The sequence below is a fragment of the Sus scrofa genome, chromosome 17 (genome assembly GCF_054392235.1).
Source record: "Sus scrofa isolate SSC_HxYL_T2T_F1_AM1 chromosome 17, Sscrofa_HxYL_maternal_Yorkshire_Landrace_v2.0, whole genome shotgun sequence".
NCBI classification, from domain to species: domain Eukaryota; kingdom Metazoa; phylum Chordata; class Mammalia; order Artiodactyla; family Suidae; genus Sus; species Sus scrofa.
In genome coordinates, this window is record NC_139399.1 from 50,743,290 (window position 1) to 50,771,260 (window position 27,971).

General features: G+C 43.6%; 1 protein-coding gene across 11 annotated transcripts in view; it reads left to right on the plus strand.

The window, feature by feature from the left end:
* LOC146395310 (uncharacterized) overlaps positions 1–27,971 on the plus strand; it is a 215,436-nt gene that overhangs the window by 108,628 nt on the left and 78,837 nt on the right. For 3 of the 11 annotated variants that reach the window (XR_014832350.1, XR_014832346.1, XR_014832352.1), the window contains 2 exons: positions 16,452–16,536; positions 25,885–26,104. The gene's annotated coding sequence lies outside the window, so the exon portion shown is untranslated. Of the gene's footprint in view, positions 1–3,883; positions 3,969–7,384; positions 7,641–8,458; positions 10,031–16,451; positions 16,537–16,876; positions 17,331–25,884; positions 26,252–27,971 lie in introns of those variants that run through there. The other 8 variants (XR_014832349.1, XR_014832347.1, XR_014832348.1 and 5 more) reach the window with 7 other exon arrangements.

The following is a 27,971-nucleotide window of genomic DNA, read 5'->3' on the forward strand; positions in this document are numbered from 1 at the left end:
ATTTCTTTACAAGGATACAACAACAGTACTAAAAGTAAACTCACCAGCAAGTTTAAATATCCTCTCAGTGAAAGAAATAAAGGGGTCATAAATAACACTGTAAATTTAAGTATTTACCCAAGATAAACTAAGCTTTAAAAATGGAAGTGGTGAATTACTTTGGGTTAGCAAGATTAAGTTTCCTGCCAAATGGAAATGGAAACATAAGAGCTAAGCTAGTTTTAGTAATAGGGAAATTAATAAAGTTACATTTTTGCACACTTGAGTATTCTGCCTGTGAAAATTCATGTCTTATCCCTTGTTAACAACAAGATATCTACGCCTCACACTTGAGGCATGAAGATCACTATGTTCTTGGAAGACATGGTCCCTAGGAAGATTACTTGTGTGGTAATGTGAAGAACTGGCACTTGGGGCCAGGATCAAATTCTCATATAGAATATCACAGTGTTTGAAAGGACCTAAAAAATTATTTGTGCCTCTGAACTGTATGAAATTTCTGGTAGAGAGCATTTCAGGAACTCACTGCTTTGAATGGGAACCTATTCCCTTATCAGCATGCTTTCTTAAGATCCCCCCTCAACTTGTGGCACTGAGAAATAAACACATAAATTAAACCTTGATCTGTCCTGGGCCAAACACAGTAACTCTCACCTTCCTCAGTTTTGACCCTACTTATCATTGATTCTGCCTGAATTTTATGAGCAATTTAGAAAGTTGTGTCGCCATTTATGGAATTAGATCTCTCTTGCCCCAAGATAGGTAAACCAGGCCATCCTAACATTAAGGGAGAAATTTGTATTTCTGCTCATGAATTTTCAAGAAGTTCTTTTTATCTACTTTTATTGACTGACAAGGTCTTATTTTAAATATGAATACTCTTACACAGCTTAGCAATATCTCATTATTTCACTGGACACTTAATGGTAGTCAACTTGTACCTTTGAAGGAACACTAGCAGGAAAACATTAAAATATTGATTGAAAGCAAGAGACAAAGCTTTGAAGTGGCTAGAGGACAAGAAACAACCTCATAGTGAGTGTTCTTAGCATGCTGAGATAACAAGGCTCATGAGTTACCTGAGCAAACAGGCAAGGATTCCTGGAGGAAAAAAAACACCACAGATTATTTCCACAGCTGCATCATCTAGAACTGGAGCAATGCTTTCTTATCCTGAATTATCAGAGCCAAAACAGAGCTTCTAAACTAGCCCTAAACCGGTCTCAGAAGGAAGATACTAGGAAAGAAGTATTCTTTGGTAACACAATGAAGCTGCTTGACTTAGTGCTGATGGAGCTCCTTTCAAGACGTCTCACTCAGATGGCTGGCAAGTTGATGATAGCTGTTGGCTGGGAACTCAGCCTGGTCTGTGTGTTTGTTAGTAGGGATTGGTTCCTCCCCATAAAAACCTCTCCCCAGACGCTTGAGCTTCCTGCCAGTATGGTGGCTGGATTCCAAGAGCCAGAACCCCTCAAAGAGCAAAGTGAAGGGCATGTTATTCTTATAATCTAGCCTTAGAAGCCACATAGTATCACTCCTAGTGCACTTTGTGGGTTGAAGCAGTCACAGAGTCCCACCCAGATTCAAGAGGAGCAGACATAGACCCCACGTCTTGGTGGGAGTAGAATTTTAGTGTTTTGGAAGAGGCACAAAATGCACCATGAAATAAGTTTATGGGCTGTCCTTCACCTTTATCCCCTCTATACTTACTATAGTGTGATTATTTTACACACACACACAAAAAAAAACCCCAACTAATGGTACATGAATGTATGGTAAAAAAACAAAATAGTTCCCCACCTATAATTGATTACAGAATTTTGATTTTCTTTTTGTACTTTGTTGTTTTCTTACTACTGTCATGGGATGCATAGTTGTTCATAGTCATATGTTTTATAATCATTCATTTTCATCATGGATGGCCTAAAACAAGTGACAGCAAGAACATAAGTATGCACCTGCCAGTAGCAGATAATTCCTTCTGACCGAATCAAGAGAGTACCTCTAAGTTATTATTAGTATAGTTTTTAATTAAATCACCACCAATAACTCATGGTTATCATGTGGGGAAAAATGCTTTTGCCATCCTGAGTATAGTTTATATATATGGCTAAACCAGGTTGTTAGAAGCAGGAGAAAAAAAACCTGGATAGTAGAAGTGGTAGGAACTCAAAGAAAAACATGAAAAAAAAAATAATCAATCCCTGCACCATCACGATACCTGTTAAGACAACAGCCAGCCTGGAATATAACAGGTTCAATTTAGGTTTAGAATGGGCTTGGGGATACCTCCGGAAAACACACATGGGAAAATCTAGTTGATTCATAGATTAGGGACTTAAGGATTGTGCTATACTGGTACCAAACTCAGGGAAAGACAATTCTGCTCAAAGAGGCAGAGTCCTAGGCTCAGTGGACAGGAGATTCAATGAGAATCAAACTTTGGTCAGTCACTAGTCTTCTGGTTGGATAGCACAGGCAGGACTCCCCTGCAGGAGTTCCCTCCGAGGAAAGAAGAAACCTGAGCATGAACACTCCCCAGACAGAACAGCTTTCCTCATAGTTTGGATACCAGGTTGATGTGATGAAATCAGAATTCAGCAGGAGAGGACTGATCTCATCTCGTATTTTGGTTGCACTAGCCATCAACAAAATTTGAGTCAAGAGAATTTAGCATTAATACCATGAATTATTTATCCTAAATAACCAAGAGTAAACTAAACCAAAAAATATTCAGGAAATTCATAAAGAAAAGTTACAATGGTTGCCCCCCCCAACAAAAAATAATCAAGATACAAAAGGACATGCTCAGCATGGAGCATATTGAAAGGAAGTTTTAAATATACAAAACAACACTACATTTGATCATGGGTGAATGTGTATCATGTGAGTAAAAGTTAAAATGTGTACAGAAAGACTCCAATTTCATAGTTGTGGTTACTGTTGAGAATGGAGGGAAATTTACATGGAGGCCTATGCCTCTTTCTGTAACGTTCTAGATCTCTACCTTAAAATACCTAACACATACACGAAATACAACCAGTCAAGCTTTGATCAATATGTTTACTTTTCTGTATGCTTAAATCTTTATCATGTAAATAAGCAATCAATAAAAGAAGACAAAGGAGGATTAAAAAAAGAGGAGGGGGGTGAGGCAGAAATGGAGATTTTAAAAAAGAGGTAAAGATTGAAGAAGAAAAAGAAGGAGGAGGAGGAAAGGAATGATTCTCCTCAATTCTAGTGAGAGACAAAAATTTCAAAATTCTATGTGGATCTTTGTTGAAAACTTGACAACCTGTTTCTGATTCAGCTAGACAAAAGAAATACATGAAAATGGCTCAAAATGTAAAAAATAAAATAAAATGAAAAAGGCCAAATCTGCCTTACCAGATGTCAAAACATACTATAAAGCTACAGTAATTCAAATGCAGAATAAAATACGGGTATTAAAGAATTCAAAGTGTGGGGTAGGGTTATTAAATAAATATGGCATGGATGATTGGTTAAATATTTTGGGGTTAGGGAAAGACAAATACCCCCCACCACCACTTACCTCATATAATTGACCTAATTTGATTTAAACTGATTGAAATTTCAAAGAGTAAAGATGAAATGTTAAAAGAATTGACAACAACATGCTTTTTGTGTCATCTTAAAGAGAGAATCTGTAAAGAATATGTGTGAGAGGTCTTAAAAATGTTTGCTTTATTCTTTCTTACAGACTTGAATTTTCTACAATTAGCATGAATTGTTTTATTTATTTTAATTAGATTTATGTTATTAAATTATGATATATTCATTATAAGGTCAAGTAATACATAAAGGAATAGAAAACAAACCCTAAATTTTCTTCTTTATCCCACATCCCTATCCCATTCTCCAGGCATCTACCACGATTTTGCATATGTGCCTTCAGAAGAGAATTTATACACATACACAGATGTCATATATGTACAGAAACATCATATGTATGTGTCTTTCATATTTATAGTGTATATACATAAATATATTATTTTAATTTAACTGTATATATAATTTGGTACTCTGTATCTATGTGTGTGTGTGTGACACATATTTAGTGTATATTCTTTTTTTTTCACCATTATGTCTAAGACTCTTAAGAAGGAGAATTTCTATCTCCTGACACCCGAAAATGGTTGGGTGCATTTTGGTTCAAGTTCCTACCTGCATCAATTATCTCTGGTTAAAATAATGCCATGGCATCCGCACCCACAATTCCTTGGTGGCATCCAACATAAGAATCTTTAGCTTATACTTCTGGGTATATTGGGAGGTAATCCAGAGACTCTACCTACTTGGGCCAGGCATGCTTACATGCCTGGCTTACCCACAATGGTCTGAACTGTAGCAAGCAGAGTGGCTCTGCTCTGCTTCATGTATCTCCCACCATCCAGCAGGTTGGCCCAGGCATGTTCAGTGCTGCAAGAATGCAAGTGAAAACAGGCAATTCCTGTTATGGGGCCTGAAGTTAGAACAAGCACATCATCATTCCACCTCATTCTGTTGGCCAAAGGAAACAGCACAGCCAAACCCAGAGTCCAAGTTTGATGGGTGGGCACTCAGAAATCACAAGGCAAAGGGTGCAATACAGGTAGAGATGAAGAATTGGTGCCACTGTTACAATCTGCCATACTACCATGAGCTTACTGTGTGCCAGGACAGTTTGGGTTTGGAGAACATGGTAATTATTTCATGGTAGCCCCAGCCAATGGTTAACATAGATAGGTCTCCCCCACTTTTAGAAAGTCCTCTTTACAGAAGAACTACATTAATACCTGTTTTTACTAACCAAATGAAATCCCAGGATGATTTTCACTTTTACAAAAGAAGGTGAAAAGCAAAAATAGCATTCAGCGTTGGTTTTGCAGTGAGTGTTATAAAGGCAACATGGCCCCAAGAGGCACCTCCAAGCTCCTTTCCCATGGAGGACACTCAGTGTCTCTTTGTCAAGCTGCCATGGCTTTGAACTGTGTCTGGGGGCATTTGCACTTTACCTTGATTTATTTTGTGCCTCCATTATCAAGGTTGTCCTAAGTTCATTGCTTCTTCACTTTATGCCATTTCAGCTTGCAAAAGGTGTCACAGGAACCCTCTACTCTCATATAGCATGGAAACCTGTAGTTCTTACAGGAAGTAGGACAGAGATGAGAGAGTTAGAGCTGGGCTTTTAATGATGAGGTCTGAGGTTGGAGGTTGGAGGTTAGAGGCAGAAGAAACCTTCTTGGAGGAGTTGGCCCTGGATTTGGACACTGAAAAGGGAGATGGACTTTTCAATATTAATTACTCACAGATAGAGATGGGAAAGAATATTTGTAACAGATGGAAGACACTAAGCTGGGGACAATGAGAACATGGTAAGGCCTGTTGGGCCTGGAGAGTTACGGAACTCATGAGTGACAGCTAAGATAGGAGAGGTGGTTTGGGGGAAAGGTTCTTAAGAGCTTGGATGTGGGATGTGGATTCTGGATAGCAATCTGTAAGTGACAGGAGCCTTATCGTGATTTTGAGCAGGAAGGTGCTGCTTCTGAGGGAGTGGAGGCCAGATTGAAGAGAGTAGACCTAGGAGGCAGGGAGGTGAGTCAGATACTATTAAAGAGACAGTGAAGGCCAGAACTAGGGCATTTTTAGTGGGATTAGAGAGATTATGGTGTTAGTATCCTTGGGGTTAGAAAACTAAATTGTGTCTGGTACACCTGATTTTCAAGGAATGTGGTTGGAAAGGACGGGCATTATAAGAAAGTGTGCTTCACCCCTTTACATTGTCAGACATGTGAAAAAAATGTGATGTGATTAAGATATTTTTAAAAGAGTGCTTGTAGCTTTTTTTTTTTTTTTTTTTTTTTTTTTGCCTTTTTTAGGGCCGTGCCTGAAGCGTATGGAAGTTCCCAGGCTAGGGGTGGAATCAGAGCTGCAACAGCCAGCCTGTGCCACAGCCTCAGCTACACAGGATCCAAGCCTCATCTGCAGCCTACACCATAGCTCATGGCAATGCCAGATCCTTAACCCACTGAGCCAGCCCAAGGATCAAACCCAAATCCTTGTGGTTCCTAGTCTGGTTTCCTTCTGCTGAGACATGACAGGAACTCCTCTTATAACATTTTTTTTTTTTAAAGTGAGAATTGCAACAATTTTTATTTGTTATTTGTTATTTATTTGTATTTATGTATTTATTTATTTCGCTTTTTAGGGCCTCACCCGAGACATATGGAGGTTCCCAGGCTAGGGGTCCAATCAACATGAACCTGCAACCTCATGGTTCCTAGTTAGATTCGTTTCTGCTGTGCCACGATGGGAACTCCTCCTCTTGCAACATTTTTTAATGTCCCATGTGGGTTTCTCCACAGTCGCAGTCACCCTACATCTAACCTAGAGGAACCTAATAGATACTTGTAGTTGTAGGAGAAATTGGAGGATGGTGGCTGGACTCACCTCCAGCTTGGAGACATGGACTCTTTGCTGGAAAGATACATCTAACTGGGAAAGAATGCAAGTGTGGCTAATCTTTGATCCTGTTTGAAGAGGAAAGCCTGACAATGAAATCCATACTGATAATGTCATTGAAAGGGCTCCTATTTCCTGGGAATCTCCAGTCTGAACCAATTTCCATTTGTCCCTCCCCATTCTCTCTATTTTTGCCTGGACTCGTCAAGGATGGCATAATCATAATTGAAGGGACAAATATCACCACAGTTTGATATTGGCCAAAAAAAAAAGGGGGGGGGGTTGCTAACATAGTCATTAACAGGAAAAAGCTTTAAAATCAGCCTGCCCATGGATTCACATATGGGAGGAACTTAGAACAGTGTGTCACAGAGAAAGTGCTTCTTATGTGTTGGTTGTTATTATTTTTTTATTTCTATTAAAATTGAAGTACTGTATTTCAGCTCTAAATGTGTCTGTCCAGCATCTCCAACCCTCCAGCCAAGACAGCCTTATATTTTCCATGAGAAGCAGCAAGACTTACTCTTGCTGTCTTAAACGCAGGGTTCCCTGCAGAGCGGGTTTCTCTGTGACCACCCAGTCAGTGTCTGCTTTGCATGCGGGCACCTTGTTTAGAACTAATGCCCCGTCCTGACCTTCAATCCATTTGGCTTGGGCTTGGACACCTGTTCCAGCCTTAACAGCCTCTCCCCACACATCCATGCCATTTCCCAAAGCAGGCAGTCCGCCCAGAGCCTGACCTGGCTTGACTGCCACTCCTAGGCGACTGCCTCCAGATCAGACCTTTTTAGACTTTCTTTCTAGACCAGCTCACAGCCTGATCACCACGCCCCTTTCTCATCTAATTCAACACAAGCCCTGCCCCCACCTGGATACATCCTTTCCCAACAAGCCTGAGTATCTGAATTCCCAACCTGACCCCATTCAAGGCATGATACTCGGGATCTTGGAACTCTAAACCCCCCGCTGTATAGATGAGGCTTGGTGGCTGAGGGCGGGGAGGTGCATTCCCCCATGTCACACCCTGAGTGTATGACAGATGTAGGAAAAAACCCCAGCCCATGAGGAACATTTGTCTTGGAATATTGTTACGATTCCAGAGAGCTATGGCTTATGTTTCCTCAGCTTGTCCTCACACAACCTCTGAGAGAACTTCTTTCTGAGACCATGCTGAGCAGGTAATTCCTTCCCTCGAAGTAGTCAAGGTCCTCGGATGCAAATGTCCTTCTCACTTTGGTGTTCAGGAATTGTCAGAGCATTGTGGTCCACCCGGAGCCTGTGGAGGCGGAAAGAGAGTAAGAGAACAATCACTGGGATCCATGAAGCAGTAAAAAAAAAAAAAAAAAAAAAAAAAAAAAGAAAGAAAAGAAAAAAAAAAAAAGAACATCAAAAGCTTCCTTTGGCTTTCTGTGAGCTGATAAAAAAAAATCAGGGAGGGGACCAAGGTATCCATATAATTGTTTCAATTCTCCACAGTGTGTTGGTCCTCTGTCAGAGCCTATTAATTGACACACTGAGACATCTGAACATCCATAGGCGTCCTTATGATCACATCCAGACCAGCATAGACATGTGCCTGGAAAATGTACAGAAAGCCCCAATTTAGGAGGGCTATGGCCCTTTGGGGCTGAGGGGTCCTTCCATATTTGACTCTCTGCTGCCAAACTGTGTTTCCAATCCTGGGCATTTCCATCCTGGCCGTTTTCTGAATTAGGCCAAAATAAAGTACCAGAGGAAAGAGTCCTGGACTTGACATAATTTTGAGTCTCATCTCCTCTATCTATTTCATATAACCCATGGGGACCACAGTGTCTTGCTCTTAAAATTAAGAAGGAAGGGAGAAAGGGGGGAGGAAGAAAGGGAGGGAAGGAGAGAGGGAGAAAAAAAAGAAAGAGGAAGGAAGGAAGGAAGGAAGGGAGGAAGGCAGGCGGGCAAAGGTGCTTTGCATGTTGCAAAAATGTAACAAAAATATTCAACTTCCTCTTTGACTATGCAGCAAAGATCCTCCAAGAAGAGCAGAAAATAGAGGATGTCAGATGTGAATAGATGGTGGGGATACACAGTCTCAAATGTTCGATTCCCTCATCTGCAAAGTGGAAACAAGAATAATATCACTTTATAAGGGTGTTTTAAGATGCGGAAGATAACGATGGGCGGGCGTATATGGTGACTAATTAAAAATACAAGTCATGTTTTGAAAACATGAACTCTAGTAGAACATTCCTTGCTGCTCCACCTGATCTTGGGAGGCATTAAGTCTATTTGCAGCTCCCCTGAAATGACGTGATGAGGTCCTTCCCTGAATTCAGAGGTGTTTTTGAGATAAGTTTCTCAGATTCCAAGCAGTCTTTTCTAAAGGCCTTAGGTCAACTGAAGGGAATGAGCAGGCAAGAAATAACTGGAAATGCTCACTTACAAGATGAAGGAGGCCCCCCACGGTCGGCGTATGGCACGAAGCAGACCAGCCTCTTCCTCCTTCCCCTCACACCTCCCCATCAAGGAAGCTATCTTGAACCCCTGAAACTCTGGACCACCCTAAAGACATCACGTCTCCTCAAAGGCTGAAACTAAAGTGGAGAGACTGGGAGGTCCCTTGCATGCCTCCTAAGATGGAATTTTCCAGCTTAGCATGGCCTGGTCCCCAGATGATTAACACTGGGTGTGCCTCCTTTCTTCAGAGGACACTAGGCCCACCCACGGGGACATAGATTTACCAAATAGGCCTGAAGGGACAATTATCAACACTCTGCAACACAGAACAGAGACACACACACGGTGAGGAGGGAAAAGTGAGTTCCAGTGAGCAGCAATTTACTGATACAGGGGGCTGGGATCAACAAGGTCGTTTGTATCTTCCCTGCAAGAGACAAAAGTAGCAGTAAATATCTCCATAGAAAGACATACTACATCACAACAGAAAAATTCTCCATTGTCAGATGTCAGAACCAAAAAGGTCCTGGAAGTAACCATCAGCCCTCCAATTAAAGATGAAGCCACACTCATACCCCTTAAAGAGATCTGGCAAGGGAAACGAGGAGACTTTGAGAAGACACAGGCCTGTGGAAGGATTGTTCCAGAATGTGTGAGAAATCCTGGCTCTAACCTTACTTCCCTGCTCCCCAGCCAGGCTGCACTGGAGTCTATGCATATATGTATGTATATGTATGACTGTCTTTACAGCGAAGACAAGATAAAGGGAGAAAAGCGTTCCTGCCACGGGACTTTACCTGCCTCTCCGCATAATTCATAATAATGACCCCGTCACTCATCAGAGATGCTCCCGGGCTGGGCCTCACCGGCCTGGCAGCTCTCTGATCCCGCAGCCAGCTCTGGCTGTAATTGCAAACACCCAGCCCCCGGGACGTGTCAGCTGATGTGAAGACACTCGGGTTCTGCTGGTGTCTGTAAATGCAAGTTCAAGGGGACTTTTTAACATCAGAAGTAAAAATATGAGAGTCAAGAGACAGGTCCCCTGCGCCCTGTAGAAGATCACAGCCGAGATAAGAAGTAGGAGGCAATTGCTCTGAAGGTGGGAAAAATAATTTGAAGGCAGCAGAACAGACACAAGGTAATTACCGCTCAGACACAGTGCAGGCAAAGAGGCCCTTGCTTTTAGGGCAACAAGAAGTGAGCAGACTGAACTGAGAGGAGAGGGCTAGCTCTCCTAAATGGGGTGAAAAGTTGGTGCTGATAGGAAGGGGGGAAGAGAGAGTGTGACCCTCAGATGCCCTTTCACTCTTAATGAGTTTGTGAGCCAAGTTAGTTAGGGGATTTTCTCCTTTTTCCTCAACATTTCTATTCTGTTTGAGATGGAGTGTGTGTGTGTGTGTGTGTGTGTGTGTGTGTGTGTGTGTGTGTGTGTTGAGATGATAGAAGGGGCATGAAGACTTGGGAGAAAGAGGAACAAGAAATAGACATTGAAAATACTTGGGGAGTTCCCGTCGTGGCGCAGTGGTTAACGAATCCGACTAGGAACCATGAGGTTGCGGGTTCGGTCCCTGCCCTTGCTCAGTGGGTTAAGGATCCTGTGTTGCCGTGAGCTGTGGTGTAGGTTGCAGACACGGCTCGGATCCTGCGTTGCTGTGGCTCTGGCTTAGGCCAGTGGCTACGGCTCCGATTCGACCCCTAGCCTGGGAACCTCCATATGCCTCGGGAGCGGCCCAAAGAAATAGCAAAAAGACAAAAAAAAAAAAAAAATACTTGGGAGTTCCTGTTGTGGCTCCATGGTTAATGAACCTGACTAGTATCCATGAGGATGCGGGTTCAATCCCCGGCCCCGCTCAGTGGATATAGGATCCAGTGTTGCCATAAGCTGTGGTGTAGGTCGCAGACGCAGCTCAGATCCCGTGTTGCTGTGGCTGTGGGGTAGGCTGGCAGCTGCAGCTCCAATTCAACCCCTAGCCTGGGAACCTCCATATGCCACAGGAGCGGCCCTAAAAAGCAAAAAGAAAAAAAAGAAAATACTACATACTTTCTGGTTCTAACTGTATAACATTCTAGAAGAGGCAAAACTATGGAAATGGGAAAAAGATGAGTGGTTTCCAGGGGCTTGGGGAGAGGGAGGGAAAGAAGAAGAGGCAGAGCACCAGGGGCTTTAGGCAGTGATACCCTTCTGTTTCTGGTGGATACATGCCTTTATGCGGTTCTCAAAACTCATGGAGTATACAGCACAAAGAGTGGACCCTAATGACAACTATGGGATTTAGTTAATAATAATAAGGTATTAATATTGATTGATCAATTGTAACAATATAACAAATACACCCCCCTGGTGCAGGATGTTACTAATAGGGGAAGTTGTGCATGGCAGGGGAGTGGGTATTTGAGAACTCTCTATACTTTCTGCTCAACTTTTCTGTACACTGAAAACTACTTTAAAAAAAATAAAGTCTAGTAATCAAAAAGAGAGAGGGAGGAGTTCCCGTCGTGGCGCAGTGGTTAACGAATCCGACTAGGAACCATGAGGTTGCGGGTTCGGTCCCTGCCCTTGCTCAGTGGGTTAACGATCCGACGTTGCCGTGAGCTGTGGTGTAGGTTGCAGACGCGGCTCAGATCCCGCGTTGCTGTGGCTCTGGCGTAGGCTGGTGGCTACAGCTCTGATTCGACCCCTAGCCTGGGAACCTCCATATGCCGCGGGAGCGGCCCAAGAAATAGCAACAACAACAACAACAACAACAACAAAAAAGACCAAACAACAAAAATAATATTAAAAAGAGAGAGGGAGATGTAGGTGGGAATTTGGAATTAAACATTTAAACATTCCCTCCCCAGCCAGACAAAATGTTGGCAGTTTTGTAACCAGGAGAAAGTAGGATATTCGAGTCCAAGAAATACCCTCCAAGAGAAAAATTAGAAATGTCTGAAACTCAACTTGGTTGTAATCCGGTTTCACTAAAATCCAGAAAAAATAACTAAACTCTTCCTACCCCAGCAAAGAGAAAGAGGGCAGGAACATCACAGGAAACATGCAATCCCTGCTTTCTGAGCTCTCGCTGGTGAGGGGTTGTCGTTTGCTCATTTCATCCCCATCCATTACCTACCACAACTATTGTGGGTTAAAATAAAAATCAGTTACTAGAAAAGAATGATAATGAGCTTGGATACCAAATTCTTATTAAAGTTTATGAATGCTTCTACTCAGTTTCTGTGCTTCTCTTATAGAAGGCTAGTCGTAGAAGTCCAGAGACAAGCCCCAGTCATAGGCAGAGCGCACTCGGAGAAGGGCTGTGTTAGAGGAGAAGGAATCTACGGAAGACCAGGCACTCTGTGAAACCAGGCAGCTAGGAAAAAAAAAAAAAAAAAAAAGGAACCCCAGCTGCCAAACATGGTGCATATTTTACCAGTGAGGTTTCTTCAAGACCAAGTGCAAGCACACCATCTCTTGCCTGGATGGTCACACTGTTCCCTACCTTTGCTCCCTTTCAGTCCATTTCACTCAGAGCCACGGAACAGTCATTCTCATCTTTCTCAAGTGCAGGTGTCATCATGTCACTTTCTTACCTGATCTCAGATAGTCCTTCTACCTCTCATGATGACCCAAGCACTGTTTAGCATCTCATTCATAGCAAACTGACCCCTACTTGCTTCAGTTCTAGGGCTTGAAGCAGGAGGGCTGGGATTCGATCCAAGTAATTGCACCCAAAAGTCAAAACCCTAGTCCACTCATGCATGTTACCAGGTGCAGGTTAAGTCTGATTTAAAAGCATGGAGTCAGAGTTCCCACTGTGGTTCAGTGGAAATGAACTGGACTAGTGTCCATGAGGATGCAGGTTCAATCCCTGGCCTTGCTCAGTGGGTTAAGGATCCGATGTTGCCATGAACTATGGTGTAGGTCGCAGACGTGGCTCAGATCCCTCATTGCTGTGGCTGTGGTGTAGGCCGGCAGCTACAGCTTCAATTTGACCCCTAGCCTGGGGACTTCCATATGCCTTGGGTGGGGCCCTAAAAAAAAAAAAAAAAAAAAAAACAAAAAAAAAAAACACATGGAGGCAAGGGAAATCTCTTAACTAACTCTGATGATGGAGATGGGTTGGTGAGAAGGATCTGGGATGTTCACCAAAGGAATTTCCTTTGAGATAAATGAAGCATCCCAAGTGGAAGGACTAGCATTAGCAAAAGCATGAGGTCATGGGGTCACGTGGAATAGCTAGGCACCACGAAGACATGAAGAGACTCTATGTATTTAACAGTTAAGGAAGAGTCCCAAATCTTTACAGTAAAAGAAATGACAATATTTACTATAGAAAGCCTCAAGGTTTACTTTCTCATACTCAGTTTCTGTGCTTCTCTTATAGAAGGCTAGTCCTCTTATAGAGGAGCTCTTCTTGCCTTAAATTGAAATAGTCAGAAAACATTTAACACTAAGAATTTGTCAGAAACTGGGGGAAATCTATCGAGGAAAGAGAATGGTCTGAATTCCTTGAGCAAGGAGATTTAACCTTTATACCAATCCAGTGGTCCACCCTTTTCCCCCTATTTTACCGATAAGCAGAATGAGACTCGGAGAGAACCACTGATCTCAGCCCATCCAAAAAGAGTGTATGAGGAGTTCCCATTGTGGTTCAGTGGTTAACAAACCCGACTAGCATCTATGAGAAAGCGGGGTTTGATCCCTGGCCTTGCTCAGTGGGTTAAGGATCTGGCATTGCCATGAGCTGTGGTGTAGGTCGCATATGCGGCTCAGATCACAAGCTGCTGTGGCTCTGTCATAGGGTGGCAGCTACAGCTCCAATTAGACCCCTAGCCTGGGAACCGCCGTATGCTGTGGGTGTGGCCCTAAAAAGACAAGGGAGGAAAAAAAGGGTGTATGATACACCTGAGTTTCAAACCAAGGTCTACCTGCCACGAAAGGCTGTGCATTTTGCACAAGGTACTGTTTATGCTCCTAAGTGTGCAGGAAAGGTAGTTATTGAGAGAAAAGAGGAAGGTAGAAGGCAAAGAGAAGCACATTTTAATTCCATGTTTGCAAATATATATTAAAATCAGGCTATCTCATAAGAGTTGACTTTCGCCAAATGTTTACCATGTCAGACACTGTTAGGTGCTTTGTATGTTTCGTTCGCTTAATTCCTGCAATGATTCTGCAAGGTGGACGTGGCAGGTCATATTAATGTTCCCAACTGTGTACTTTCCCCCATTGTCATCTGACTCGTCATGCTTCTTTGTAGATAGAATGTACTTTCCAGCCCTAATAACAGATTGGGCTATGTGACTCTCTTGGGCCAGTGGAATGAGCACAGATGTGCGGTTTGCCATAAGAAGCTCTCAGAGGCTTGCAAGGTTCTGCCTTCTCTCTTGCTCTCTCCTTCTGCCTCAAGCTCACAGCCTGGGTCATGGGATAGAAAACACATGGAGCAGAGCCATAGCAGGAGACCTACGGTGAAGTGACAAATAAAAAGTTTGTTGCCAGTCAGTGTGATTTTGGTGATGCTCATTACTTCAGCCAAGCTGACTGATAAAACTGGTGTTTTATAAATGAGGAACTGAAGCTGAGAGACACATCTTTCCAGGCTCATACAACTCATAGAGGTGAATCTTGGAGTTAGACCCATTTCTATTGGATTTGGAGGTCTGTACTTTTATTTAGAGTTTCAAAACCCAACTACAATGTCCACAGAGTTTAGAACTCATATAAGGCCAGAAATCAGAGCTCTGTCTCTGGAGGCCCCATTCTTTCTACAGTTCCTGTGGCTTTTCCATCCTCCAAAGCCATACCAGAAGTTCTGCATTCTTTTTTTTTGGGGGGGGGGGGATGCCAGCCTATACCACAGCCACAGAAATGTGGGATCTGAGCCAAGTCTGCGACCTACACCACAGCTCATGGCAACATCGGATCCTTAACCCTCTGAGCAAGGCTGGGGATCAAACCTGCATCCTCATGGATGCTAGTCAGATTTGTTTCCACTGAGCCACAAGAGGAACTCCCAGAAGCTCTGCATTCTTTTTGTTTTGTTTTTTGTTTGTTTGTTTGTTTGGGTTTTTTTTTTTCTTGGTCTTTTTGCTATTTCTTGGGCTGCTCCCAAGGCATATGGAGGTTCCCAGGCTAGGGGTCCAATCGGAGCTGTAGCCACCAGCCTACCCCAGAGCCATAGCAACTCAGGATCCGAGCTGCATCTGCGACCTGCACCACAGCTCACGGCAACGCCAGATCCTTAACCCACTGAGCGTGGCCAGGGATTGAACTCGCAACCCTAGTCAGATTTGTTAACCACTGAGCCACCATGGGAACTCCAAGCTCTGCATTCTTGATGAACTCCCCTTGGTCTAGCCCTTCTTCCTTCTCTTCACTTCCTTAGCACTTACATTTCATGCCCCTTGGTCAGAAGCTTGAGACTAGATGTTTATGTAGAGAAGAGACACAAACCAATATGGTGTTATACACAGAAGAACTACGTGATAAAAAACCAATTCACTGAGCATGAGGGAAATGAGGATTTGGACTGTAAGGAGCAAATTTCAGCTTGCAACTTCCACTTTGTTACTACCGCAATTTATAAAGCCGGAATACAATCACTGCCCCTACCACCCATTCTTAGCCACTATAATCTCCTTCCTGGTAACCTCATTAGTGGTCTCCCTGCTCCTACTCTTCCTATACAGCCTATACGGACACTTCTCCACACTGCAGTTAGGCCGAGCTTCTAAAAATGGTCATGATTGCCCCTGGCTTAAAACTTACAGCTCTAAGAAGCAAATCCTAAATGTCTGGCTTCCTCCAAACTCTCCTAATTCATCTCATAGTTCTCTCTTCCTTGCTTATTATGTGGGAGACATAAGGACATTTCTTTAGTCATCAAGAGGCCGAGCTGTTTTCCCCTAGCTTATAATCTTTCCATGTAGGATTCTTTCTAGCTTGAAAACTCTTCCATTACATCTTTATGGTCTCAGCTGAAATGTCATAAGTGATGCGACGCATAGGAACTAGCAAATCCTTTTCCTTATCACTCTCCTGAGTCGCCCACAAAATGTACTTCCCAGCCTTTTTGTCATTACATGTGATCGTGTGGCTACTTCTAGGTGAATGAAATACAGGGTGGAAGTGATGTATATCTAGCAATCAGGCTGTACCATCCTCCAGCCTCTTTCTTCCCCTGGTCCAGATCCTTATATCTCCACCACGGCACTGTCTTTGCTTCATGTGTAACATATGTCATCTTATCAAACTTTCTTCTTAATTTATGGTTACCAGATGTGTTCTGTCTTCCACACCAGATTCCAAGTTCTAAGAGGGCAGAGACTGGTCTCTCTTGTTCATAGTTGTATCACAAATGCTCAGCATAATCTTAACCTATACTAGATGCTCAATGAATGTTGCCGAAAGACATAACTATATGAGAGAGGAAGTGAATAGAGCTCTTACAAAAATAAAAGTAGTTAATTGATGGAGGCAGTTAGCAGTGTCTGATAGAATGTAAGCACTCAACAAATAAATTACATAATTATGGGCTTGAAGACTGAGACTGAAGGCCTTTTTCATTTTTGTACTGCAGGGAGGAAAGGAACAGAGATGAAGTAGAGCTTGGGACCTAAGCCCTATAAGTGGCAACCTCAGCCTTGGACATCAAAATCATACAGGTATGTGGAACAGAAGTGGCCTCTGAGAGTAGAAAGGGGATGAAACAGGCTGAGGGTGAGAGTGGTCTTTGCTTCACAAGTCAAAACATTTCTTCATAACATCAACATGACACTGAAAATGTTGGTAGGGGTCTGAGATGCCAGGGCTAGACTATTACCCAGCTTCACAGCACAGCTTTCAACACCACAAAATTATCACATACATTCAGCATGTATTTACCCAGCTTAGATTATGTGCCAGATTTTGGCTGGATTTTGCAACTAAGATATAAATAAATCACCACCACTTCCCTCAAGGTCCAGGGGGAGAGACAGATATGGAAACAAATAATTAAAAAATGAGGAGGAGGACAAGATGGCGGAGGAGTAGGGGGACACGCTCGCCCTCTCCCACAAACACAACAAAAAAAGCACATCTACAGAAGAAATGACTCGCACAGAACAACAACCAATCGCTGGCAGAGGAACCTAAACTCCAATAACGGCAAGAAGTTCGTGACATTATTGGGCAGAACGGGAGAAAAGAGGAGAGTGAGAGAAGGTGAATCCGAGCGGGACGGGCGCTCCCGAAAGGGAACTGCGGAGGAGAAAGGGATCCCGCACCCTGGAAAGTCTCCTACCGGGGGAAAGATCAAACGAACCGGAGGAATCTCCAGATGCAGAGAAGAGTGTAGCAGTAAGTCGGAGTACGGAAAAACGATCAAGAACCCAACGGACCATCTGAACTACGGGCACAGTCACCAAAAATTGAGACGCCTGGGTGGGGGCTGGGCACCGAATCCTCGGCTCCAGAGGTTAGTCCCCGGGAAAGGGCCGGGGGACGCCTGGGTGGGGGCTGGGCACCGAGACCTCAGCTCTGAAGGTTGGTCCCCGAGAGGGGGCCGGGGGACGCCTGGGTTGGGGCTGGGCACCGAGACCTCGCCTCCGAAGGTTAGTCCCCAAGAAAGGGCCGGGGGGCGCCGCCTGGGTGGGGGCTGGGCACCGAGACCTCGGCTCCAGAGATTAGTCCCCGGGCTAGGGGGGCGGGGAAGAGCGGAAACTGCTTGGGAGGTCTCTAAACCATTTGACGGGGCAGAGACTGCCTGAGAGACTAGAAAACAAAGCTGTCGCAGAGGAAGGGAGCAATACTCTAGGGGCGGGGAAGTGGAAAGCCGCCTCAGAGGGAACCTGGGAGAAGAGCCTGGTCTGCGCCCGTGCTGGGGAGGGGAGAGAAGAAGGGGTGGGTCCCCATAGAATACCCCCCACGCCACAGCAAGCTTACAGGCCCGCTAGCTAGCAGAAAGCTGTGCTTCCCAGTGCATTCCCTCCCCCCACCCCCGCCACCCCCTACGCTCTCGCCGAACCTGGGGCTGCCTGCCATCCAGGAGGGCTGGCCTCAACAATTGCCTGAAGCCTACCACCGCAGGGGCTCTCCCTGCACAGGCCTGCTTGCCCTTTGGAGGGGCTACACTTCCACAGAGCAGCACCAAACACCACCAGCCCCCTAGAAAAGGCCTGCAGCCCAGAAAAGCTAGAACAAGCCTAGCCAGGCCGTGAATAGATCGACCTAATTCTCCGACGGTTTTTCTGAGACGGGCTCCCCCGGGGAGGAGCCTCTTGAGTCTCCAAGGGCCTTGCTACACGCCCAAGACCCCAGGGGGTGCTAAGACCTAGGGGACCAGCTGCATAGGACTGCCAGCTCCAGGCAGGACCCCCTGCAGCCCAGAAAAACTGCAACAAGCCTGGCCGAATTGGGAAAAGATCTCAGACGGTCTTTCTGAGTCGGGCTGTCCTGGGGAGGAGCCTCTTGAGTCTCCAAGGGCCCTGCTACCCGCCCAAGACCCCAAGGGGTGCTGAGACCTAGTGGACCAGCTGCATAGGACTGCCAGCTCCAGGCAGGACCCCCTGCAGCCCAGAAAAGCTGCAACAAGCCTGGCGGAATCGGGAAAAGATCTCAGACGGTCTTTCTGAGTCGGGCTGTCCTGGGGAGGAGCCTCTTGAGCCTCCAAGGGCCCTGCTACCCGCCCAAGACCCCAGGGGGTGCTGAGACCTATTGGACCAGCTGCATAGGACTGCCAGCTCCAGGCAGGACCCCCTGCAGCCCAGAAAAGCTGCAACAAGCCTGGCCGAATCGGGAAAAGATCTCAAACGGTCTTTCTGAATCGGGCTGCCCTGGGGAGGAGCCTCTTGAGTCTCCAAGGGCCCTGCTACCCACCCAAGACCCCAAGGGGTGCTGAGACCTAGTGGACCAGCTGCATAGGACTGCCAGCTCCAGGCAGGACCCCCTGCAGCCCAGAAAAGCTGCAACAAGCCTGGCGGAATCGGGAAAAGATCTCAGACGGTCTTTCTGAGTCGGGCTGTCCTGGGGAGGAGCCTCTTGAGCCTCCAAGGGCCCTGCTACCCGCCCAAGACCCCAGGGGGTGCTGAGACCTATTGGACCAGCTGCATAGGACTGCCAGCTCCAGGCAGGACCCCCTGCAGCCCAGAAAAGCTGCAACAAGCCTGGCCGAATCGGGAAAAGATCTCAAACGGTCTTTCTGAATCGGGCTGCCCTGGGGAGGAGCCTCTTGAGTCTCCAAGGGCCCTGCTACCCGCCCAAGACCCCAAGGGGTGCTGAGACCTAGTGGACCAGCTGCATAGGACTGCCAGCTCCAGGCAGGACCCCCTGCAGCCCAGAAAAGCTGCAACAAGCCTGGCCGAATTGGGAAAAGATCTCAGACGGTCTTTCTGAGTCGGGCTGTTCTGGGGAGGAGCCTCTTGAGTCTCCAAAGGCCCTGCTACTCGCCCAAGACCCCAAGGGGTGCTGAGACCTAGTGGACCAGCTGCATAGGACTGCCAGCTCCAGGCAGGACCCCCTGCAGCCCAGAAAAGCTGCAACAAGCCTGGCGGAATCGGGAAAAGATCTCAGACGGTCTTTCTGAATCGGGCTGCCCTGGGGAGGAACCTCTTGAGTCTCCAAGGGCCCTGCTACCCGCCCAAGACCCCAGGGGGTGCTGAGAACCAAGTGAAATCTGCTACCATCGTGGGGTGGACCTCCCAGTCCTGTCTGCCCTCAGGAAGTCCTCCTTTGCTTCAAAGAAACACTGTTAGTCCCATCAACACTCCAGAAAAGCCACACTGCCTCAAAAAAAAGATTGACCAACAACGACAGCCCTCAGGAAATATTCCACGGCAGTGACAAGGCAAACACTACCCGATAACGGAGAGTACAACTCCCTCAGGAGAAAGAAGACAACAAGCAAGATGAAGAAGCTGAGAAACCACCCCCAGTCAAACCAACAGGAGAACTCACCTAAAACAGTCAACAATGAAACTGATCTCTGCAGTCTGACAGACCTGGAGTTCAAAAGAGAAATAGTGAAAATACTGAAGGAATTAAGAGAAGATATGAACAGCAATGCAGATACCCTCAGAAAGGAGCTAGAAAATATAAGGAGGAGCCAAGAAAAACTAGAACATTCATTTGCAGAGATGCAAACTGAACTAGGGGCAGTAAAAACCAGAATGAATAATGCAGAAGAACGAATCAGTGATATGGAAGATAGAATAATGGAAATCACTCAATCTGGTCAACAGACAGAAAACCGAATCAAAAAACTGGAAAGCAATATAAGAGACCTATGGGATAATATAAAACGAGCCAATCTACGCATAATAGGAATTCCAGAAGGAGTAGAAAAAGATAAGGGAATGGAAAATATATTTGAAGAAATTATCGCTGGAAACTTCCCAAATCTAAAGGATACTGGATTCAAGATACAAGAAGCACAGAGGGCCCCAAACAAACTGAACCCAAACAGACCCACACCAAGACACATCATAATAAAAATGGCAAAAGTTAGTGATAAAGAGAGGATCCTAAAGGCAGCAAGAGAAAAACAGAATGTTACCTACAAGGGAACCCCCATAAGAATATCAGCTGATTTCTCTACAGAAACACTACAGGCCAGGAGGGAATGGCAAGAGATATTTAAAGTGCTCAAAGGAAAAAATATGCAACCTAGAATACTTTATCCAGCAAGAATATCATTTAAAATAGAAGGGGAAATAAAAATTTTTCCCAACAAACAAAAACTTAAAGAATACAGCAACACAAAACCCAGGTTAAAGGAAATATTGAAAGGGCTTCTCTAAACCAAAAGAAAGGAAGGAAAGGGAAGAAAAAAGAAAAGAAAAAAAAAAAAAAAGAAGAAGAAGAAGAGGAAGAACTAGGACAGAGGAAGATACAATCAGAGAGCAGTCATTCAAATAAGCCAGCATACAGATTTAATCATGAACATGCTTCAAACAAAATAAAATTAAAAAGAAAAAAATAAAAGAGTCATCAAAACCATAAAATGTGGGCAAGGGATGTTAGGAGGTAAATAATCCTTTTTGTTTGTATGTATGTCTCTCTTCTTAATTTTAATATAATAATGAAGTGTTTGAACTTACAGGACCATCAGGCTAAAACACACAATTATGGGAAGGGGTTAGCATACTTAAAAAACAGGGCAACCACAAGCCAAAACCAAATATTGCATTTGCAAAAAATGAAAAAAAAATACACTCAAGCAGATAATAACAGGAGACCATCCAACCAAAAAAAAAAAAAAAAAAAAAAAAAAAAAGAAAGGAAGAATGGAGAACCATAGAATCAACTGGAACACGAGGATCAAATGGCAATAAATAATCATCTATCAATTATCACCTTAAATGTCAATGGACTGAATGCCCCAATCAAAAGACACAGAATGGCTGAGTGGATAAAACGGCAAAAACCTTCAATATGCTGCCTACAAGAAACTCACCTTAGGACAAAAGATACATATAGATTGAAAGTGAAAGGCTGGGGAAAAGTATTTCATGCCAATAGACATGACAGAAAAGCAGGAGTTGCAACGCTCATATCAGACAAAATAGACTTTAAAACAAAAGACATAAAGAAAGACAAAGAAGGACACTATTTAATGATTAAGGGATCCATCCAAGGAGAGGATGTTACTATCGTCAACATATATGCCCCAAACATAGGAGCACCCAGATACATACAACAAATATTAACAGACATAAAGGGAGATATTGATGAGAATACAATCATAGTAGGAGACCTAAATACCCCCCTCACATCAATGGACAGATCCTCTAGACAGAAAACCAATAAAGCAACAGAGATCCTAAAGGAAACAATAGAAAAGTTAGACTTAATTGATATCTTCAGGACACTACATCCAAAAAAATCAGAATACACATTCTTCTCAAATGCTCATGGAACATTCTCAAGAATCGACCACATATTGGGACATAAAGCGAATCTCAATAAATTTAGGAGCATAGAAATTATCTCAAGTATCTTCTCTGACCACAATGCCATGAAATTAGAAATCAACCATGGGAAAAGGAAAGAGAAAAAACCTACTCCATGGAGACTAAACAACATGCTACTAAAAAACCAATGGGTCAATGAGGAAATCAAGAAGGAAATTAAAAACTATCTTGAAACAAATGATAATGAAGACACAACCTCTCAAAATCTATGGGATGCTGCGAAAGCAGTGCTCAGAGGGAAATTTATAGCAATACAGGCCTTTCTCAAAAAAGAAGAAAGATCCCAAATTGACAACTTAACCCTCCACCTAAATGAATTAGAAAAAGAAGAACAAAGAAGTCCTAAAGTCAGCAGAAGGAAGGAAATTGTAAAGATCAAAGAAGAAATCAATAAAATAGAGACTCAAAAAACAATAGAGAAAATTAATAAAACCAAGAGCTGGTTCTTTGAAAAGGTGAACAAAATTGATAAACCCCTGGCCAGACTCACTAAAAAGAGGAGAGAAAGAACCCAAATCACCAAAATTATAAATGAAAAAGGAGAAATCACAACGGATACAGCAGAAATACAAAAAACCATAAGAGAATACTATGAACAACTATATGGCAATAAGTTTGACAATCTGGAAGAAATGGACAATTTTCTAGAATCTTACAGCCTGCCAAAACTGAATCAAGCAGAAACAGACCAACTGAACAGACCAATCACCAGAAATGAAATTGAAGAGGTCATAAAATCACTCCCTACAAATAAAAGCCCAGGACCAGATGGCTTCACAGGTGAATTCTATCAAACATATAAAGAGGAATTGGTGCCCATCCTCCTTAAACTCTTTCAAAAGGTTGAAGAAGAAGGAATACTCCCAAAGACATTCTATGAGGCCACCATCACCCTCATTCCAAAACCAGGCAGAGATACCACCAAAAAAGAAAACTATCGCCCAATATCATTGATGAATATAGATGCAAAAATTCTCAACAAAATCTTAGCCAACCGAATCCAACAACATATCAAAAAAATTATACACCATGACCAGGTTGGGTTCATCCCAGGTTCACAAGGATGGTTCAACATACGCAAATCAATCAACATCATACACCACATTAACAAAAAAAAGGTCAAAAATCATATGATCATCTCAATAGATGCAGAAAAAGCATTTGACAAAGTTCAACATCCATTCATGATCAAGACCCTCGCCAAAGTGGGTATAGAGGGAACATTCCTGAATATAATCAAAGCCATTTATGATAAACCCACAGCAAATATAATCCTCAATGGGGAAAAACTGAAAGCCTTCTCACTCAAATCTGGAACAAGACAGGGATGCCCACTCTCACCACTGCTCTTCAACATCGTTTTGGAAGTCTTAGCCACAGCAATTAGACAAACAAAAGAAATCAAAGGCATCCATATAGGAAGAGAAGAGATCAAACTGTCACTGTATGCAGATGACATGATTCTATACCTAGAAAACCCTAAGGACTCAACCCCAAAACTCCTTGAACTGATTAATAAATTCAGCAAAGTGGCAGGATATAAGATTAACATTCAGAAGTCAGTTGCATTTCTGTATACCAGCAATGAAGCATTAGAAAAGGAATACAAAAATACGATACCTTTTAAAATTGTACCTCACAAAATCAAATACCTCGGAATACACCTAACCAAAGAGGTAAAGGACCTATATGCCGAGAACTATAAAATCTTAATTAAAGAAATCAAAGAAGATGTAAAAAAATGGAAAGATATTCCATGTTCCTGGATTGGAAAAATCAATATTGTGAAAATGGCCATCCTACCCAAAGCAATCTACAGATTCAATGCAATCCCTATCAAATTACCCATGACATTTTTCACAGAACTAGAACAAACAATCCAAACATTTATATGGAACCACAAAAGACCGAGAATCGCCAAAGCAATCCTGAGAAACAAAAACCAAGCAGGAGGCATCACTCTCCCAGACTTCAAGAAATACTACAAAGCCACAGTCATCAAAACAGTGTGGTACTGGTATCAAAACAGACAGACAGACCAATGGAACAGAATAGAGAATCTGGAAATTAACCCTGACACCTATGGTCAATTAATCTTTGACAAGGGAGGCAAGAACATAAAATGGGAAAAGGAAAGTCTATTCAGCAAGTATTGCTGGGAAACCTGGACAGCTGTATGCAAAGCAATGAAACTAGAACACACCCTCACACCATGCACAAAAATAAACTCCAAATGGCTGAAAGACTTAAATATACGACAGGACACCATCAAACTCCTAGAAGAAAACATAGGCAAAACACTCTCTGACATCAACATCATGAATATTTTCTCAGGTCAGTCTCCCAAAGCAATAGAAATTAGAGCAAAAATAAACCCATGGGACCTCATCAAACTGAAAAGCTTTTGCACAGCAAAGGAAACCCAAAAGAAAACAAAAAGACAACTTACAGAATGGGAGAAAATAGTTTCAAATGATGCAACTGACAAGGGCTTAATCTCTAGAATATACAAGCAACTTATACAACTCAACAGCAAAAAAACCAATCAATCAATGGAAAAATGGGCAAAAGACCTGAATAGACATTTCTCCAAGGAAGATATACAGATGGCCAACAAACACATGAAAAAATGCTCAACATCGCTGATTATAAGAGAAATGCAAATCAAAACTACCATGAGATACCACCTCACACCAGTCAGAATGGCCATCATTAATAAATCCACAAATAACAAGTGCTGGAGGGGCTGTGGAGAAAAGGGAACCCTCCTGCACTGTTGGTGGGAATGTAAACTGGTACAGCCACTATGGAGAACAGTTTGGAGATACCTTAGAAATCTATACATAGAACTTCCATATGACCCTGCAATCCCACTCTTGGGCATCTATCCGGACAAAGCTCTACTTAAAAGAGACACATGCACCCGCATGTTCATTGCAGCACTATTCACAATAGCCAGGACATGGAAACAATCCAAATGTCCATCGACAGAGGATTGGATTCGGAAGATGTGGTATATATACACGATGGAATACTACTCAGCCATAAAAAAGGATGACATCATGCCATTTGCAGCAACATGGATGGAACTAGAGAATCTCATACTGAGTGAAATGAGCCAGAAAGACAAAGACAAATACCATATGACATCACTTATAACTGGAATCTAATATCCAGCACAAATGAACATCTCCTCAGAAAAGAAAATCAATCATGGACTTGGAGAAGAGACTTGTGGTTGCCTGATGGGAGGGGGAGGGAGTGGGAGGGATCGGGAGCTTGGGCTTATCAGACACAACTTAGAATAGATTTACAAGGAGATCCCGCTGAATAGCATTGAGAACTATGTCTAGATACTCATGTTGCAACAGAAGAAATGGTGGGGGAAAAACTGTAATTGTAATGTATACATGTAAGGATAACCTGACCCCCTTGCTGTACAGTGGGAAAATAAAATTAAAAAAAAAAAAAAAAAAATGAAATATGACCCATAGTAAAACAAGGGTGGGACATGAAGAGACTGCAGTAGAGAAAGCAGGTGTGGCTCTGTCTATGGATTCATGAAGGCTAAGGATGATTGGACCTAAAAAGACAACATACAAGTTTCCCAAGAAGTCCTAGTAGGAAGGGCAGAGGGAGCAGCACATGCAAGTCATGGAGTCATAAAAAGCCTCACAAATTCCGAGAAGGGCAAGAAGTCCTGATGATGAAAGCACAAGTTGAGCTCATCTCATATGTCCTGGAATCTACATTCTTGCCTTTTGCATTTAAAAGACACATGGAAAAGATACATGATAACAAACTGAGGCACAGAGAAAAAAATTAATCCACTGTTGAAAAACAAAAGACTTACTGATTTGCAGGGATATTTTGTTTTGTTTGTTTGTTCAAACTGAAAATAGAGAGAATTTCTGAACTCCCATCTCATGTGGGTTCTTTTTCAAATGTATTGCTCAAGCAGTGTTAGACCAGCAAAACAGAAAGCTCAAAATTAGAAAAGAATGACCCAGAATACCTCCACCCTAATAACCACATGTGTTCATATTTCCTTGTTCCTTCAAGGCTTCACTTTGGCCCATCCCTCTCTCGGGGGACTGAGCAAATGGGAACAGGGTTGGACTGCATTTTAATCATGGCAGAACACTGCAGGGCCCCCTGAAGGAGCTGCATGGACGTCCTGTCCCTGGAGAACTGAGACTGGAGATTGATTATGTATAAACCTGCCTGAAAGAGAACTGGCCATTGTCCACTCTTCAAGTTGCACATTTCTGGAATATGGAGGGTCAGTGTCAATCTCTAGTTCATAGATTTTTTTATATCTTGGATCCAGAAGCATATGACCCTCCTGGTCCACTGGGGGTACAGATGGGAGTTCATGAAGGGTCTTCAGGAACCCAAAGGTCGCCCGAAGTTGTACACAAATATTTTTGTAAGTACATGCATGCATTTTCCAGGAAACCGGCCCTCTGCTTATCAGAGACTTGGTGCATGACTTAAGTCTGACTTTTTGCTTCGTTGTTTTCTGTTTATTCCCCAGACCACATCACATCAACACATTTCTCACTCATTGTTCTGAGGCCTGGGATCTGAACAAAGCTGACTCCTGGTTCTTGGCAAAGGCTTAAGCTCTTTCCTGTGCAGCCCTTCAGAAGGTCCTGCGGTTTGCACTTCGAAAACACATCTCGAGTTTGTCCCGTGTCTCCATCTCCATCCCCTCTCCCCTGGCCAGGCCCCCATCCTCATCTGTCACCAGAACAAATACAACAAACTTCAAGCAGGTCTCCTTGGTCCCGCCCTTCCCCTGATCCAATCTAATTTTCATAGAGTGTCCTGAGGGACTTTTTCTAATGAGGAAAATTATGTCGGCACCATACTGAAAATTCTCCAGTGGTTTCTCTCAGGCCTCCAATATAATCCATTTCTCACTTGTACAAACTCATCTGAGGCCGCCTTCCCCCTCATTCACCAGGATCCTACTGGGATGGACTGACTTCTGCTCCTGAACTTTCCCAGCTATTTTTCACCTCAAGGCCCACACCCACGGTTGCTCCATCTTCTAGAATGCTCCTTTCTCCTCCTCACATGGAGAGCACCTTGCCGTGAGTTAGCTCTCAGCTTAAAAATGTCTCCTCCACAGACAGATCTCCACCGATCATCCTATCTTGGCAGATTCCCATTCTCATCACATTTATTTTTCAAGGATGAAGTCTCACTCATTTGTCACAGTAGTTATTTTTAGAATGAATTTTATTTTATTATGTTTGTTATGTTGATTTACAATGTTCTATCCAGTTCTGCTGTATAGCACAGTGACCCAATTATACATATATATTCATTCTCTTTCTCTCATTACCTTCCATTGTGGTCCATCACAAGTGACTGAATGTAGTTCTCTTTGCCACACAACAAGACCTCATTGCTCATTCATTCCAAATCCAATAGTTTGCATCTACCAACCCCAAACTCCCAGTCCATCCCACTCCCTCCCCCTCCCCCTTGGCAACCACGAGGCTTTTCTCCATGTGCCTGAGTTTGTTTCTTTTCTGTAGATAAGTTCATTCTAGAATGTATTTTATGCTTTTTTAGTTTTCGTTTTTGTCTGTTTAGACACTAAGCCTTTAGACACTAAGCTCTGAGGGGGCACAGGCATTGATTTTCTTCTTCATGGTCACATACCCAGTCCCTGACACAATGTCTACCACATAGTAGGGTGAATGGTGGCATGGATAGAGCACTAGGTGAAGGGAGTGAGGGAGGGAGGAAGGAGGGAAGGAAGGAAGGAAAGGAAGGAGGGAGGGAGAGAAGGAGGGAGGGAAGGGAAAGGAGGGGAGGGGAGAGGAGAAAAGAAAGAGGACCTTACAAGCATCTTCATGGCCCAACTTTACACGTAAAACTAAAGTCACCACCCCAGTATGCTAGGTTCTCAGCTCTGGTAGGACGGCGATGGTGGTCACCTGGGGTGTGAGTTAGTGACAGCTGAGGAGACTGTACCCACAGAGGGTGCACCTCCTAGCCCCTTGGAGCATTCGGGGGTTCAGGTGATTTCCAGCTCCCATAGTCTGTGTCACTGTGTTTGTTCCTAAATTTGGGTCAAAACTACAGAAAGTTTCTGTGTGTGTGTGTGTGTGTGTGTGTGTGTTTGCACACAT